Source organism: Dromiciops gliroides, chromosome 1 (assembly GCF_019393635.1).
Source record: "Dromiciops gliroides isolate mDroGli1 chromosome 1, mDroGli1.pri, whole genome shotgun sequence".
NCBI lineage: Eukaryota > Metazoa > Chordata > Mammalia > Microbiotheria > Microbiotheriidae > Dromiciops > Dromiciops gliroides.
The window spans coordinates 664,836,423-664,849,319 of NC_057861.1; the positions used below are offsets into that span (position 1 = coordinate 664,836,423).

General features: G+C 37.9%; 1 non-coding gene across 1 annotated transcript; it reads right to left on the minus strand.

The window, feature by feature from the left end:
- Positions 1-2,368: 2,368 nt before the first annotated feature.
- On the minus strand, positions 2,369-2,475 carry LOC122737482. The gene has a single exon (XR_006354316.1). It is a non-coding gene; the product is annotated as a U6 spliceosomal RNA (small nuclear RNA).
- Positions 2,476-12,897: the final 10,422 nt, after the last annotated feature.

The following is a 12,897-nucleotide window of genomic DNA, read 5'->3' on the forward strand; positions in this document are numbered from 1 at the left end:
AGAAAATGCTGACATCAGGTAGTTTTCAGTCCAGTTTGTCTTTGATGTCATATTAAAAACCCAGAGGGAAATGTTCTTGGGGAGAAGCCAAATTCTAATGCAGTTGCTTCTGCCCCTGAAAACCGGGCCATTTCTTGACCCAGCCTGTCCTTCTTGGATTTTAAAATTGCACAGTCTTCAATCAAACCTAGTCCAAATTATTGATGGGAAGTGAGAGGTCATTAGTCAATACACACTGTCACCAAGAGAAGACCCTCCTTGCATATCAGAAATTATTTTGACAGATAAGTGTTTCTCCTGGAAACATAATTCTGTGTAAACCAAACACAGGATCAAATGTTATGACTGAGCACTATCTCTCCTCTTCAAAAGTAAAAGAAACAAAGTGACATTTGGGTCATGTCAACAAATTCAATTCAACAATTTTTTATTAATTACCTGTTCTAAGGTCCTATGCTGAGCTTTGAATAGAAACAAAGTACAGACCCTGTATTTAGAATGTAAAGGACTAAAAAATACTTTTTAAAAAAGAATGTAAAGGACTATAGTGGGGCAATGACAGGGATGGAGGGGAGTGGGGGTAGTGAAGTTATGGGAAGCATTAGACACCTGTGCCAGATTCAACCACGTCCAAAGAAGAATATGAAAAGTACAAAGGAGAGGCACAGGCCACATGCTCTGAGCATTTTGAAGAGCTTGCTTTCAGCTGTATAAATCATGAAGATCCATGAGGTGGATGCTGAAGGAAAGCAGAGATTTCAGTAGACCAATTTGAGTTGGGAATCCAGTGGAGGCTGAGAAAAGGAATCCACTCTAGGCCTAGAGGATGGTCAAAGCAAAGGTACAGAGATGGAAAGTGGCAAGATAAGACCAAAGGACAGCAGTAGTTCAGTTCTATTCGATTATAGAAAAATAGGAAATAGCATGAGATATGATTGAAATGATTAGATTAGGGATATATATTGGGGGGGGGCAGGGCAATGAGGGTTAAGTGACTTGCCCAAGGTCACACAGCTAGTAAGTGTCAAGTATTTGAGGCTGGATTTGAACTTGGGTCCTCTTGAAACCAGGGCTGGTGCTTTATCTACTGTTCCACCTATCTGCCCCTAGATTAGGGATATATTGTGGAGGGCTTTGAATGCAATGCTACGGAGTTTATGCTCTATTTAGTAAGCAGCAAGCTATATTTAATAATTAAGAAACAGGAAGGTCTTTTAATAGCGTAGTAGTAAGGTGGCCAGAGCAAAGGATAAGTGGAATTATGAGAGCAATTATGTGAAGGGTAGATTGAAGAGAGGAGACACTAGAAATAGAAAGGCCAACTTGAAGGCTATATGATAGTCCAGGTGATGAAAAACTAAACTAGGGTGTTGGCAATGTAGGTGGAAAGGAGAGAAAAGGTGAGAGATGTTGTAAAGGTGGAATCAACAAGATCTGGCCATTGTTTGGACACAGTTGCGGAAGAGATTGGAGAATTGAAAATAAATCTGAACTTTAGTTGATGGGGGTGAGGGGAGATGGGGCTAAAGAAACACAATTTAGGAATATGGGCAAATTTATGGCTAAGATACTGAGCTGAGATACAGTGAGAAATTGCACAGTGAAAACAAGGAGAGGATGTGAATAGCCTCAGTCTGTTCTTCCCTTCTGCCAATTTATAGCTAATTCAAGTCTCTCTAAGCCTAGTGAAATCAAAGCTTACCGAGACTATAACATGGTCATTTCTTTACACAGTATTAGACTTAATTGATCCCAAACAAATGAGAATTCGTGACATTTTACTATCATCATGGCAAGTTCTGTGCCTCCAAGCAAAATTTTGCAAAAGGGCCTTCCTTTGTAGCCCACAGCTTCTAGATATACCCTCATCATGGTCCTTGGTAAACCATGAGGAACTATGAAATAGACAGGGACCTATAGGGCTGGGTTTGCGGCGTGGGGTTTGGAGAATCAGAAAATAAGAATTTTTTCCATGGGGTTCAGAGTCCTTTCTCTGAACCCCATCCCCATGCAGTAGTACCCCTTTCTACCCTATTTAAAGATACTAATTCCCTTCTCATCCCAGCTCCCTCCCATTCTTTCTACCCATTTCTCACAGTAAGACCTACCCTCAAGAGAGAATCTATTATCAGCTCTTCACCTTAATGTGAATTTAAATCAACATATTAATTCTACTAGGAATATTTAATTTTAAGCCTTATCTTCAATTGGGAAATGAAATACTTTATTAGAGGACTTGTATACAGCAGTGAGTATGTGAAATAGTTGGAAAAGCAGGGAGGTCTTCCTAGGGCCCCTGAAATCATAAGTCTATTCTGCCAACGTGTAAGGCCACCCTTGTGTCCCTGTGGAGATGATAGCTGTAGCTTACAGTATGAATTATTTCACGAATTTGCGTGTCATCCTTGCGCAGGGGCCATGCTAATCTTCTCTGTATCATTCCAATTTTAGTATATGTGCTGCCAAAGCGAGCACAACAGTATGAATTATTAACCAAAAGTATCTAATAAATTCCTTTTTTTGAATAACTAAGGCACTATACAATAGAACCTAACCAGCATAGTCTTTGACCCTGGGAAAGAATTGTCAATCATAACCCTTTTCATCATTGTTGCTATTACCACCAACCAGCATTATCCCCAATATCAAATATCATCATCACCACCACCATGACCATCCATAGATATCAATGTTCCAAACCCATTCAAATAATCCATTTCATTGTCAAACGACTTTCACTATGAGGATATTTTTCTTCATACGATCTTCTTTTCACAGGCTGCTCTGCTGGGAATTCAATGGCTAAATTAAGATCTGGAGTCTTAGCAACTAGGTTTGGTTCCCATAAGAGTTTCCAGAGATCTACTAATATCTGACATTTGTAAACTTATAAGAAGCAGCATAGCATAGCAGATAGACAACTGACCTGAGAAGCAGGAAGACCTGGGTTCAAGGCACACCTTTGGTACATACTGGCTGTGGGACCCTGGGCAAGTCACTTAACTGCTCAGTGTTCTAGAGACTCTAAATTGCAAAGAAGATATTGACCCACAATGATTTCCTCATCCAGGAGGAAATCAGAGGTGCAGTATCCATCCTTCTTTAACTCAGTAGTGTAATTATTATTGCCTCTATTGTACTTCTACTTCCGTTCTTTCCATTCTTTTTTTGGTGAGGCAATTGGGGTTAAGTGACTTGCCCAGGATCACACAGCTAGTAAGTGTCAAGTGTCAGAAGCCAGATTTGAACTCAGTTCCTCCTGAATCCAGGGCCAGTGCTCTATCCACTGCGCCACCTAGCTGCCCCATTCTTTCCATTCTTAAATGAAACTGTGATCATCAATGTAGGCATTCCTCCCACCACTGCAAATCACAACCTATCCATACTCTCTCATCCTTCATCATACTCCTCCATAAATTCTCCTTAGAGTAGCTATCTAATGGTCTGAATAAGTCTTTTCAGATTTCTTTTTTTTTAAAGCTTTCAATGTTTTGGTTTTATACAATAAACATTTGAAGATTATCTCCCCCACTCCATGAGAACTCTCTTGTAACAAAGTAAAAGAATTAAATAAAACTATCAACACAGTGTTATCAAGAAAACCTATGTTCAAATGCAGCCTCAGACACTTACTAGCTATGTAACCAAGAGCAAGTGACTTAACTTCTAGTTCCTCAGTTTCATCATCTGTAAAGGAGAATAATAATAGCATCTACCTCCCAGGGCTTCTGTGTGGATCAAAGGAAATAATAATTTATAAAGCATTAAGCATAGTATTTGTAAATTGTAAGGCCTGGAACATAATAGATACTATTTAAAGGTTAGTTGTCATCATCATCGTTTGAAAGTGCTACATGTTCTTTGTTGCTCCATCATTTCCATCTCCCCACTTGGGATTTTCTTGGCAAAGTTATTGGAGTGGTTTGCCATTTCCTTCCTGTATTCTGTCAAGCAAAGCAAAGTCCCTCATTGGCTATATACAAATGGTAGGTATATGTGTGTTTCTATGTCTAATTCTGTATCTCAAATCTACCACTTCTTTATCAGGTCCTCTGCAATTGTTGATAGTCTGTGTGTTAATCATAGATCTTACAGCTTTCAAAGTTGTTTGTCTTTATGCCTTTGTATAAATTGTTCTTCTGCTTCTCCTTAATCCATGTATCAGTTTATAAAAGTCTTCAGAATTATTTGTTTTTTATAATATTGATGCTAGAGTATAAATTATTCTTTTGGTTCTGCTTATAAAACTCTGTATCAGCCCATATAAGTCTTTCCATATTTTTTTCATAGAGCAAATTCCGTACCTCTTCCTTTTTCATCTGGCCAATTTGACTTTTCAAACTGTTGACTTTTTTTTCCATGACCCTTCTTCATCACTCATTTCTCTTTCCATTTTTTCCTCTACCTCTCTTACTTTATCTATATTTTTAAGTCATCTATTTCCTCTTTTCTCATAGTACAAAAGTATTCTATCACATTTATACACAACAACTTATTCTTTGTTGATGTTTGTCCTTCATACTCAAAGAGGACCATGACATAGGAGTGATGTCATGACTGCCAGTGAATTGGATTTAAGTGAGAGAGGGCTATCCAAGGTCACCAACCCTCACTCCTCCAGAGCCATCTGGATCCAGTGGCAAGATATACATCAGGACAACTGGAGATGGCCCCAGATGTTTAAGGCAATTGAGGTTAAGTGACTTTCCCAGGGTCATACAGCTAGTAAGCATCTGAGATTTGAACTCAGGTCCTCTTGACTCCATGGCCAGTGCTCTAACCTCTGTGCCACCTAGCTGTTCCCAACAACAAAGTATTCAGTTCCTCAATTAATGGGCATCCATTTAATTTCCTGGTTTTTGCTACTATAGAGTTTGTTATAAATATTTTTATATACAAGATCTTTTGCTATTTTTTGGTCTCTTTTGAGTTTAGATCTAGTAGTAGTATAGCTGAGTCAATGTGCATGCACTGTTTGTGACTTTTTGTGTATTATTTCTAATTACTTTCCACAATGATTATACCCATTTATAGATTCATCAATAGTGGATCAATGTGCCTGTTTTCCCATAGCCCCTCCAACATTTATCATTTTCCTTTTTTTTCCAATCTTTGCCAGTATGATAGATGTGAGATAGAATGTCATTAATTGCTTTAATTTGCAGTGTAGGAATATATTTAACTCATATAGGGATACAGAAAGGAAAGGAAGAGGGGAAAGAACAACATAAGCATGAGGTAATATTCAGGAGGGCATTAATCAAAAGTAAAGCAAACCTTAAGCTTGGAGAGGGGATAGGAAGGTTAAAAGGAAAAAAATCTTGTCTTATTTCACTGATACCAGTACAGCCCTCAAACTGTCCATATACTGTTTATGCTACGTGACCAGCTTACCTCACTTTCTAAGCATGTGTGTCCATGATGATCTCATTATTCCACTTCTTTCATGCAAATCATCATTAGTCATATGCTGGCACCCACTCACCTTCTGCATTGCTCTTTGCATCACCCATAACCTTGACTCTTCTGTCAGTCAGTCAACATGCATTTCTACATTGTTTACAGTATGCCAGGCAATGTGCTAAGCACTTGGAAATATTGTCTTTCCATGATTTCTAAGCAAATGATTGCATAAGAATATTGATTTTGAAAAAAACAGACAGAGGGCAGTTTAGGATTTGCTGAAGGTACTGAAAATTCCCAGGTGTAATTCCTATTCAATTCTGGGCCCAGATAATTGTATATCTGTGGTAGCCATTCTAAAAATATGTACTGATATACTGATTCAATGAGTTGGGCATCCAAATGCATGTCATAGTTGTATGGATAGGTTCTTCATTAATTTGGTTTTTTCCTATAGGAATTGTTAGACTGATCTCTTTGGGGGGTGATGGAAGGCTGTTTGTAGTGTTTAGGGGCTTGTAGCAATCAGCATGCTGTCATTCACAAAGAGAAGCAGGTGAAAAACCTCACAATCTGTAGGGAATTTCTCTTTCTGAACAGGGCCCATCATCCATGATACTAGCAAACACCTTCAGAGGCATGTCTCTGTATTTTATGGCACACTTGATATTGAGACTTACTAAGGATAATTGAACAAGACTGATCTTTATGGTTTCATCTATCAAGGAATCATATGATCTTAGCATACAAACTTAGCAGCCTCTTGCTGGAAGAAGGTCTACGTTTTGTTTTAATAAGTGGAATGCTTTGCTAAAAATCAGCAAACAATAAGTTCAATGGACTCTTGATATTATCTATATTTCTCAATCAATTGTGTAATTATAAAGACATTCACCTTTCTTACCAATGAAGAAACTGAGGCTCAGAGAGATTGTTAACACAAGTAAATGTCAGGTCTGGGGTTTAAACTCAAGGCTGGTTCTCTTTTCACTGTGCCAAGCTGTCTCTAATGTGGTTGCATAAATGCATTCTTAGAATCAAACAAAACACGTTAGAAAGAAGTACTTAATCCTCTACAAATGGTCAATTAATAGGTCTGGAGAAGACAAGGACCCTTCTTTTTGTGAAGAGACTTATCAGACGTATATGTCACTCATTTTCACTTGTGAAACATTAGGAACTCACAAGAATTTACTTTTTTAAAAAAAGGACTTTGCAATAAAATGCTGCCTAAATCTTAACAACCATCATATTCTTTATCCCATCTTGTCGATTTCAACCAGCTCCTTTCTCTTCAAATAGGAGGTATTTAAATGTATGAAGATTTGCCATCTAGTGGCAGAATAAAATAAGGCACAACTGAACCTTTTAAAAGTCATCAAGAAATTTGTTGAGCTTGGCAAATTGATGCCTTTTGTTTCCTTATCATCCCCAAGTTTAAATACTGGAATTTTGTGTCTTTAACATCTTTGTGATGAGAATAACCAAATATTGGAAGCACAGGTGTCAACCGTCACAAACTGGTACCATTGAAACAAATATTGGATTTGGAATCAACGAACCTGGGTTTGAATTTCAAGTTCTTCTGCTTTCTGCCCATGTAGCTTTGGGTGAAACGTTTAGTCTCTTTGGTTCTCAGCTTCCTCATTTGCAAAATTAAGGAATTGGACTAGATGACCTCTGAGATTCCTTCAAACTCTAAATCAAAGAAGCTAAAAACGTGCTGAGTGCTGAGAATACATTTATTATTCAGCAGTAATTGATGTGTGTGCTAGTCAAAGACCAACCATAGCTTAATATGGAGAGGTTCATCACCAAAAGGTTGGCTACCAGATGAAATCTTATGACCATGGCCTCCCATGAAGTAGATTTCAGGACATCTATGAATCAGTAGCCTCATCAATGTGAATACCATCTCTTCCAATAGTACAGATCACAAGCCATCCATGACTTCTCATCATGTGCAATTCTTGTTAATGCACTACCATAAATCCTCCTCAGAGGTTCCACCAGAAGTATTCTTGGGAATGTCCTCTAGACCTAGAGTCAGTTAGGTGACAGAGTGGATAGAGCACAGGAAGACCTGAGTTCAAATCCTGCTCCAGACATTTACTAGCTGTATGGCCCTGGGCAAGTCACATAAACCTCTGTCTCCAGTTTCCTCATCTGAAAAATGGACATAATAATAGCACCTGCCTCCCAGGGTTGTGGTCAAATGAGATAATATTTGTAAGGAACTGGCAAGCCTTGAGGCATATATAAATGCTAGTTTTTAAAAGTATTTTTTCGTTTTTTAAAGATCTGTAGTTCTTAACTTTTTTGTGTCTTAGATCCTTTGGACAGTCTGATGAAGCCTCTGGATCCCTTCTGTTTTTAAATGCATAAAATAAAATACATAGCGTAACAAAGGAAACCAACTGTATTAAATAGTCCTTTCTTCCCATCCAATTTCACAAAGTCCCCTGAAATCTACCCACAGACCCCTTAGGTCCATGGTATCAAAGTTAAGATCTCCTGTTCTAGGCCTTTTGATATGCTTGGGTAGTGATGGAGCATGGGGGATTTCCCTCAGCGATCCCTTGCTCTCACCACAGGACCAGTCCTCATTCTTTTATACTCACACATTTCTATGATGTTCTCTTTTTCATTATGCAGTAGCTCCTGAATAATTCTGCACTGGTAGCATGGCGCAGTGTTCTCATTCCCATCATGCATTTCTTATTTTCTCTTTGGGTAGTATGCAGTTTTAATACTTCAGAGACTGGAGTATATTCTAGATACTTGGCTTCCTATGCCATCAGAAGATGAATAAGAGATATCATGAGAATCCAGCAAGAGAATGAAATATAAAAACATTTTTGAAAAGTTTAAATGTTGGTATCATCTAAGCGTAACAATAACATTATGTACCATGTGACCCTGGGAACATAATTTAACCCTCTCTAAATTTATTTTGTCATCTGTAAAATGGGACGATACATACTCTCCCTTATTATAAATGCAATATTAATGTGAGCTATCATTTTTGTACCTGATACCTTCACAGGATAAAATTATATAATGGATGAAAGATACTTTTATAAAGTGTTCTTACAAGTATTATTATCATATTACTTTACTAAGGGAGTCAGTGTAGCATAGTAGAACGCTGGGCTTGGAGTTAATGAGGCCTGAATTCTAATCTTGCTTCAGATACTTACTAGCTCTATGACCTTGGGCTAGCCATATAACTTCTCTGTCTCAGTTTCTTCATTTGCAAAATTAGGATAATAATAACAACTACTTCACAGGATAGTTGTGAGAATCAAATGAAATAATATGTAAAATCACTTTAAATACTACATAAACATGTATAAAACACTATATCTTTAAAGCATTTTTTAAATGTTAGCTCTTATTAACTTTAAAGCACTATATAAATGTTAGCTATTGTTATCATTACAGATATTCTAATGACCCGAGTGACAAATTCATTCATTATGTCCTTTTATTCAGCTTTTGACTCCACACTGACATTAATTAAGTTTTTAAATATGTATGATCATTTGCAAATTTACTTTTTAAAATGAATTTGATCACCTTTACGAAGTAAAAACCTTATTTCCTAATCATCAGAGGCACTAGAGGATTTCACCACTGGGCTCCCCAGAACCATCAGAGAATGGAGTTAAGTGCAAACTCCTTCAATATTTTGGGTGTGTCTCATCCCCTAACATCTTGGGATGAAGCTATGAAGCTGTTGTGAAGGGAATGTAATCTGATTCTGGGAACCAAATTATTATATAGTTACTGACCCTGGAGCTAGAGGTCACCTGGGCCTCCACCCCCAGATACTATGCATTTGGAGCAACATGAAAGCTTCTGCTGCTGTCCTTGTACCAACTTCAGTCATCATAGGACCATGGAAAGGACCCTGGTAGAGGCCCTGGTTGACTGGTTCTTACCTCATCTAATACCAGTGGCCTCCTTTTCCCCTATCTCTGTGAACCAGAATTGTAGTATTTCAAATAACTCCCCTCCAACCCCCATCCCACCCTTGGCCATTTCTTATCACAACCCTTATCCTTTTCCTTGTTATGCCCTACTCTTCTGCCATCTCCAATTCTACTGTGTCCTACTCTATCATAAGCAAACTCCTCCTCATCCTACATAGGTCTCTTCAACCCTCTCTCAGCCTCAGTTCTCTTGTCTATAAAATGTACTTAATGACTAGACTAGATTATCTCTAGAGTCTTTTCCAACCTTCTATCCTGTGACCTTATGATCTCATACTCTAAGTACCTCCTGGTGTTCATAAAAGCCTGGCTCACTCTCTCTCTCTGAAAAATATCACTTCCCTGGTATCCTCTTCAGTGTGGCTTGCTTATTCTCTCAAGCCTCCTCTCTCATAGCTCAGCAGACAGATAAATCTTTGCTCCTCACAGCCATTCCAGGCCATCCTAAGCCACCATTACTCTGCAACATCTGCTCTAGGTTCATTCCTATCTATCTAATGATGTCATTTAGATTTTTATGACTACTACAGGCATAACCTCATTTTATTGCACTTCACTTTATCGCATGTTGCAGATATTGTGGGTTGTTTTTTGGGGTTTTTTTTACAAATTGAAAATTTGTGGCAACCCTGCATCAAGCAGTCTATCAGCTCCATTTTTCCCAACAGCATGTGCTCACATTGTGTCTCTGTGTCACATTTTGGCAAATGTCACAATATTTCAAGTTGTTTCATTACTATTACATCTGTTATGGTGATCTGTGATTAATCAGTAATCTTTGATGTTTTATTGTAATTGTTTTGGGACATCACAAACCATGCTCATATAAGACAGTGAACTTAACCAATAAATGTTGTGTGTTCTGACTGCTCCACTGATCAGCCTGTTCTGTCTTTCTCCCTCTCCTTGGGCCTCCCTCTTCTCTGAGACAAACAACACTGAAATTAGGCCAATTAATAATCTTACAATTGCTTCTAAGTGTTCAAATGAAAGAAGAGGTAATCAATGCAGCAAACTTCATTACTGTCTTATTTTAAGAAATTGCCACAGTCACCCCAACCTTCAGCAACCACCACCCTCGTTGGTCAGCAGCCATCAATACCCTCTACCAGCAAAAAAAGATGATGACTCACTGAAGTCTAAGGTGGTGGCTAGGATTTTTTTTAGCAACAAAGTTTTTTTATTGGCAATATCCACTTTAATTGCCAGTGGTCTGGAACTCAACCCACAATATCTTTAAGGTATGCCTGTAATCTAACAGCCATTAAAACCACCCTCTAGTCCCTAAAGGAGTTTCATATACCTGATTTCTCCACCACTATCCCTCCTATTCCTTCACTTGTAGACTTAAACATGCATTTTATGTCCCCTCAAACACTCTGATTTAACAGTTCCTTTCTTAATTCCCATAACCTACACCTATCATCCCCACTGCCACACACAGACTTATATGTTCTCACAAAATCCATCACCCATTCTACTATCATGAACTCAGACTCTGAGATTCCCTTTATGGTCATAATCTCCTAGTCTACCATCTTTCCCTCTAATTAACTATTAAATCTATGTCTTCATCTTAGCATCAACTTCTAGTACTCTTTCCCTCTGTGTTCCTCCCACATCCATCATCTTTTCTCTCTTCACAGTCTTGATCCTATATTGTCCAGGTTTAACAACACCATGCCCTCCCATCTTTGAATCCCTTGTCCCTCCACTCCATCATCCATTCATTCCATGACAATCCTCAAAACCTAGGTCACCATCTTCCTTCTCCATATTCCTATTCCTATGCTGCTAAATTTTACTGGGGCAAATCATGAAACTATCTATTTGGTCTACTTTGGATTCATGTAATCTGTTCACAAACAGGCTTTCATGTTGCAAAATAATCCTTTTATTTTTCCTGGTTGACTATTACACTACCTTCAGCAGTTATTCCAAATCTTCACCTTTCCCTTCAAGCTCCCCACATTGCTCATACTTTTTCTTAGCAGATGACTTTCCTTCAAATGTACCAAGAAATTTAAGGTCAATTCCTCACAGTTTCTCTCATCTCCTTCATATCTTAAAACTTCTATATATCATTACCTCTTTTCCTTCTTTCAGAATGAGAAATTTTTTCCTTGTCAATGAGAATTTTTTTCCTTGTCAAGTCCAACTCCAATATTTGTCCCTTGATCTGATATTTCCCCCTCTACATAGGAACTGGACCCATCAATTATTCCCTCCTTCTCTCAGATCTTCAATCCATCCCCTTCTACTGAATCCTTTTCTGCTGTCTATCAGGCATGACTAGGTCTTTTATATCTGGAGGAAACAAACCATCACTTTATCCTATTGTGCCCCTCAAATGATTGTTCTACATCTTTCCTCCTTGACTTTCTTGACTGCCAAACTCTCCCAGACAATACTTTTATCAATCTGATGACGACTTTCTGGTTCATCAAGATCCAATTCCACTCCCTAAACATGGCTATCTCTTGAGGCTTTGTTCTCGATCTTTTAGCTATCTCTCTATGCCTTCTCCCTTAGTGATCTCATCTATTCACATGAAGTTCAATAATACACAATAATAATAGTGGTTATTTAGCACTTTTAGATTTGTAAAGTACTTTACAAATATTATCTATCTTATACTTATAATAACCTTGTGAACATATATATTATTATCACTATTATACAGTTGAAGAAACTGAAGGAGAGGTAAAGTGATTTTGCCAGGGTCACACAGCTACTTTATTGTCTAAGACTGAAATTTTGAACTTAGGTCTTCCTAAGTCCAGATCTAGTACTCTGTCTACTGCACCACCTAGATCACTCACAAAATATAAACATAAGTACAGATATTGATAATGATATGGATATAGACACACCGGCTCTAATCTGTTTCCTGGACTCCAATGAATGTCATCTTCCCACTGAACATCTCCACACTTTGAGATAGCTTCAGCATCTTACACTCAGAATGTCCAATTCTATTCAATAAAAATTATACATTTTGAGGGCTATGAATCTATTATAAAAAGCACTTCAGAAATGGAAGTATACAGTCCATGAAATATTCTCCCCTACCACCCTAAAACTGGGGAAATTTTTATTTATTCAGTAAAAGTCTTAGTAAAGTATTAAGGTTTAATAGCTTAGGATTTTCCTTGCATAAAAAGTTCATTCCTATTGGCCTATTGGCCTAAAAGTCTTACTGCAGTTTTAAGCTACTAAAGCTTCAGTGTAGACTTTAATGCATTTTTAAGCTTTACTAGCTAAAACCTGCACTAAGACTTTGGGGACACCTGCTTTGTAAGTATCCTACTACATTTCTACTACAATTGAAGTCACTATACAAGGTCCTGGGACAAAGATAGGTATCGATTTAGTCTCTAACCCTCAAGGACCTTGTCATCTAATAGGGAAGATGAGATAAGAACACAAATAACTATATGACAAAGCAGTATGTCCAAAAGGGTACCTACAAAATTCTATGAGAGTTCAAAGCAAGAAT